At 35.6% G+C, this 6,000-nt stretch overlaps 1 non-coding gene and 1 pseudogene across 1 annotated transcript; one reads left to right on the top strand and one right to left on the bottom strand.

The window, feature by feature from the left end:
• Positions 1-6,000, bottom strand: part of LOC116098469 — a 197,833-nt pseudogene that overhangs the window by 83,888 nt on the left and 107,945 nt on the right.
• On the top strand, positions 900-1,006 carry LOC116100077. Its single transcript, XR_004122443.1, has one exon. It is a non-coding gene; the product is annotated as a U6 spliceosomal RNA (small nuclear RNA).

Here is a 6,000-nt window from a genome sequence, read left to right as displayed (position 1 = left end):
AAAAAAAAAAAAAAGAAAAGAATCAGATTTAACTTTTTGAGTCCAAGTACAAAGGGAATATTCTTTAATTAATTTTAAAGTATTTCTATTACTTGATCTTAGAGCAGAAGCTATTGGCGTTCTCTTCAGGAAATTTTCCCCTGTGCCTATTTGCTCGAGGTTCTTCCCCACTTTCTCTTCTATTAGTTTTAATGTATCTGGTTTGAGGTGGAGGTCCCTGATCCACTTGGACTTGAGCTTTGTACAAGGAGAAAGGAATGGATCGATTTGCATTTTTCTGCATGTTAACCTCCAGTTGAGCCAGCACCATCTGCTGAAAATGCTGTCTTTTTTCCACTGGATGGTTTTAGCTCCTTTGTCAAAGATTAAGTGACCATAGGTGCGTGGGTTCAATTCTGGGTCTTCAATTCGGTTCCATAGATCTACCTGTCTGTCACTGTACCAAAAATCCACTTTTTACAATATGCCTTGGACTGGTCCAGCTCAAAGAATAGCTCTGATTTAGCAGGAAGCACTCACTCTTGCTTCTACATTCTTATTTGTAAAGCCAGAGCCAACCCTTGGCAGGATACAAAGGGAGGTTTATGTCCAATCTAAAGTAGATAGGGCAATCTAAACCCCTTTGTCCTTGGTTCCATGGGAATGATAGATGTGTTAAGGGTTACATGCATCTGCTCTTTAAATATATTCATTCAGAATGGAGCATAAGAGTGCTGCAGAATCACACAGATCATTCTTGAGTTAGAGAAAAAGGCTGCATACATTTCACAAGTTGGTTCTGAGGTTTCAGGCCCAGGGACATGATATTAGATCTAGAGTTTGTTCAATCAACTATGTGCATTCAGCAAACTATCTCTGTGGTACATATAATGAAGTCTTTGCTAAAGAATTGCTATTCCGTGCTTGCATTGGCAGCACATATACTAAAATTGGAATGATACAGAGAAGATAAGCATGGCCTCTGTGCAAGGATGACACACAAATTTGTGAAGCGTTCCATATTTAAAAAAAAGAAAAAGAAAAGAATTGCTATTCCTACAAGTAAATTTAGCAACATCATAGAAAGTTGATATTCTAATGCCCAGATCCCCCAATCTATGAGCACAGGTGGGAACACAGCATTTGATGAGCCCAGTTTGTAAAATTCTAATGGTGGAAAGCAGGAAGCTACAGTTGATAGATTAAATTAGAAAAGGTCAAATGTTTCTAAAGTAACATACATTATATTAGAAAAAGTCAAATGTTTCTAAAGCAACATGCATTTTATGAAATACCATATTGCTTCATAATATCTGCACTAATTTGATCAAGGATGGATTATTTAGGCAATCAAGGCACATGAAATAATTACTTAATCCCAAGGGCTAAATAACATTTATGGGCCAGCAGGTTGCGAGATTAGGGCAAGAGTTATGGCTGTATTCAAAGTGAGCTAATGTAAAGTTAAGTGGGACAGCTTGCAGTACATTTGCTGGAGGTGAGATATATTATTGTAATGACTGTAGTGCATTATGAGTTTTCACATTATTAGTAACTATGAACAGTTCAATTTTACATGATTGCCAGAGAGAACTCTGATTAAATGCCTGTTTTTACTGTGTGCAGCATTAGAGGTTATGTTAACTTCTCTTGCCATGGCTTGCCTTAAGAGTGTAGAAAAACTTTGTGTGTGTGTGTGGGGGGGGTATTTTCTTGAATATGAATAAAGATGTTCAAACTAGTAGCTTCGAGGTCACTGTCACCAATTAGCTCTTATAGTTCATTGCAACTAAATCCTGTTCTTCAGGATTAAGTTCCCTTCCCCCAATTTAGAGAAATGAAACATTATTTTGACCTTTGAAAATCACCATTGTCTCATTTAACCCCAATGCAAACTTGAAAGCTAAATAGCAACTCCAGTCTACGGACAAGAGAGATGAACTCTGTTATCATCTTTTTAAAGTTTTGCCTGCTGCAAGAATACTCTTGGCTAAACTTGCTTCAGATTCCATATATGTAAGAGAAAAGAGGAAAGACAGGAAAGAAGAGGAAGAGGTGAATCTCCATTGGGATTGGAGGAATGGGGAAGTGGAGGAGGAGGGATGAGGAGAGGGATGAGAAAGGAATTAGAGCAAAGATGGCATAATAAGACAGGAATGATGTTCTCTTTTGTGTCACGAATTCTCCCCTATGCTATTGTCTTTGGCCTCTCTGGAAATGTAAGCCTTATTCTTTATGTATAAGCCCCCCAAGTGTGGAATACAGGAATAATGGCAACCAAATTTGATCTTGCCTTAATACCCAGAAGCACATGCCATGTATGGCGAATGAGGATTATGGTTCTAGAAGGAATTGAGGCTCAGAGTCAGCTGGATTTAAAACTGGTTATCTGAGTAGGTTCATTGAAATCCTCGTCTTAATACAGTGGAACAAAGAGGCAGATTCTTCCCCCAATGTCTTTACAAAACAAACAAAACAGTCCTGACAATACTGATTTTAGTGCACTGTGAACATTTTTTTTTGGCCTTCTTTTATTTTTCTTTATTCTTGAGAATTCCATACAGGCATATAATAAAGTATTGTAACATCAACCCCCAATTTCTCCCTCCAAAACTCACAGTCCCTACAACATGTCCTATTCCCAACTTTCTCCTCTGTCTCTATCTATCTTTGAATCTGTCTGTCTGTCTGTCTGTCTGTCTGTCTGTCTGTCTGTCTCTGTCTGTCTGTCTGTCTGTCTGTTTCTCCCCCTGTTTCTAGGTATTATGTACTAAGTTTAGTTAGTGGTTTCCATATGTGCATAGGTATGGGATCATTCACCAAAGTGTGAGAGTCCTATCAGTGATCTCAATCTCCAAAAGGAATGGTTCAAATCCTGTCTCAAAACACCAACAACCACACTCCCCCCAAAAAAGAAAAAAAGGATGATTCTTCTTCTGAATCCATAAACAATCAGCTGCCAATACTTGCTTGGTAGAAGGTGTGGCCTAACACAATCTACTGCATTATGCCAGGAAATTAGCTGTCTTGATCTTGTAACCATAGTGTCTATGAGTTCATGAGTATAACAGCCATATCATGTTCAGAAGACAGCATTTTACAACCCTCCCAATGGTACATTCTTTCCACCTGCTCTTCCAAGACGTTACCAAAGCTTTGTATTTATATAAGTGTTCATTCATGGCTGGCCACCCAGCTTCTTATGCTCAGATGTACATCTTTCCATTGACTGCTGTCTACTGCAGAGGAAAATGGTTTGATCAAAGATGAATGTAGCTCAGGTCTCTGGAATAAACATATGCATTTAGAAGACAATTTGACAACATATATATTTATCAAAATAATAGAATTTCTATCTTAGGGCCTATGACTTTCCTAACCATAATTTCTTTTAACTAGGATTATAATACTAGACATGAGATTCCCTCTTGTGGAAGAGTCCTAAAATCTGGTCAGTTGCCTCATAATAGTCATATCACAATAGTACCAATGGGTACATCTTTTCTAAAAGGTCAATATTTCATGTAAGGTCTAGTGCTGGGTAAGACTACTGGCATCTCTTTTCTGATAGCCTATCTGACACCTTCTAATACTTTGAAAGCTAGTCAGCAGGAAAGGAACTGGTTGATCTGAGATTGATTTCTGTATGTGCCTTTAAAGTAAGAGGTATCGTCAATAGTAGGACCTTACCATGTAGTTCATGTGCATAACTAAGTGCAATGTCAATGGCCTTGTTGGCTTTGGAGATCTCTGCTCAGTAACTAACAATGAGCTATGCTATGCCTTGTACCTCAGTTTTCATTTAATAACCCATGTCTTCTGAGACAGACATTTCTCATTCATGAAGGGTAATCTGTTTGATATCTTTATATATACAAAAATGTATTTTGAAATGAGTTTTTCTCCATTTACCATAATAATGTTGCCTACAGTTTTTTCATGTATGGCATTTATTGTATTGCAATATGCTCCCTAGCCTCTCCATGGCTGTTATTAAGGAATGTTGAATTTTGTAAAAAGCATTTTCTGCATCTAATGGGATACTCATGTGTCTTTGAGTCTATTTATGTGATAGATATCATTTATTGATTTACATAAGTTGAACTATCTCTGCATCTCTGGAATGGAATCAACTAGGTCTTGATGAAAGATCATTTGATATGAGCTTGGATTCAGTTTGCAAGTATTTTATGGAACTATACCCATCTGAGAGTTCTGTCTGCAATTTTCTTTTTTGTTTTTTTTTTGTTGTTGTTGTTTTTTTGGTGGTTTGAGTATAAGTATGATAGAATTCTGCGGTAGACACATTTGGTCTTGGGTTTTTATAGTTCTAAGACTTTTTACTGCTACTTCAATCTTGCTACTATTATTTTACTTGGATAAATCTAGATATGATATATGCATTTAGAGTTTTAGAGTCTTCCAATATAATGGAATATAGTTATACTTGTTTTTGATTTTGATTTTGCAGTGAGGTCTCATTGTGTAGCCTTGGATGGCTTGGAACTCAGTACATAGACTAGGCTAGGTTAGAATTTACAAAAACCCACTTGCCTCTGCTTTCATAAGTGATGGGATTAAGGGCATGTGCCACAACATCTAGCTGTAATATCATTTTTAACAGTATTAGGAATTTTTAAATTTCATTGTTATCTACTTTAATGTCTCCATTTTTGTTTCTGATTTTATTTTACTAATTTGGATGTCTTTTCTTTTCAGGTTATTTAGCTAAGGGTTTGTCAAGCATTTTTGTATTTTTAAGTACCAATTCTTGTTCAATGATTTTTTTTGTGTGTGTGTGTGCACTTTAAATTTTTTTCTGCCTACTTATTTTTATTATCTCTTCCTGTCAAATCTTTTAGGAATCTTTTGATTCCTTCCTGTTTTTGCAAAGCCTTATGATTCATAATTGAATTATTGACATCTCTCATTTTTTGATGGATGCACTTAATGCTGTAATAAATGGCCCTTTCAAAACTGCCTTTATTGTGTTCCACAGATTTATGTAAGTGGTTTTTCATTTTCTTTCAACTTTAGAATTTTTTATTCACCTTTTGATTTCTCCAGTGACATAGTTATTATTCAAAAGTGTATTCTTTGGATTCTATGAGCTTACATAATCTTTTGTAACTTTTATTGCTGCTGTAGTCTTGCTTTCTCTGCATTGGGGTCAAATGATAGAATATAGGATACTGTCTCAATTTTCCTATATTTGTGGAGATTTTATTTAATAGGTGATAAATTTTGGAGAAAATTCCATAACCTCCTAGAAAATCTATGTGTTCTTCCATGTTTGGGAGGAACTTCTTGTAAATGCCTAATAGGGCCTTTGATTTATGATGTTATTTAGTTTTTGTTCAAATTGCCTGTCTATAGGTGAGAGTGAAATACTGAAATCCCTAACTATCGCTGTGTTGGAATTAATCATTAGTTTTACATTTAGCAGAAAATTTTATACGAAGTTGTATGTACTGTGTTTTTGTACATGTTTAGAACTGCAATATCCTCTGTGCTTTGTTTCTTTGATGAGTATGAATTAACTTTCTTTGTCTATTTTTATTTGAAGTCTATGTTATGCAATATTAGATAGTATAACTAAACCTTTCTCACAGCTTTCAGCTTTTCTTTATTCTGCTGGAAATATTTTAACAATAATGTATCAAGGGTAGTTTCTTTGCTTTTTCTGTCCATTTGAGTTCTGTGAGTCAGTGTTTGGATATTTCTTTCTTTAGGTATAGTAATTATTTTTCATATAATTTTATTGAAAATACATTTTATATCTTTGATATGGTATTCTCCTTTCTTCAATGATCATAATCTGTAGTTTGGTTCTTTTTGTGGCATCATAAAGCTCTGTGTTGTGTTAGTGGCCTTTTACAATTTATCATTGGCCTTTACTGAGTAGTCAACTCCTCCATCTTGTCTTCTAGTGGCAGCACACTGTCTACCAAGTTATCCTTTCTATTGGTGAGGCTTTCCCCTATGGTTTTTATTTATTTTTTGTGGTGGTTTTCGAGTTTT

Source organism: Mastomys coucha, unplaced genomic scaffold (assembly GCF_008632895.1).
Source record: "Mastomys coucha isolate ucsf_1 unplaced genomic scaffold, UCSF_Mcou_1 pScaffold20, whole genome shotgun sequence".
NCBI lineage: Eukaryota > Metazoa > Chordata > Mammalia > Rodentia > Muridae > Mastomys > Mastomys coucha.
The sequence above is the reverse complement of the archived record's forward strand: the minus strand, read 5'-3'. Positions and strand labels throughout refer to the sequence as shown.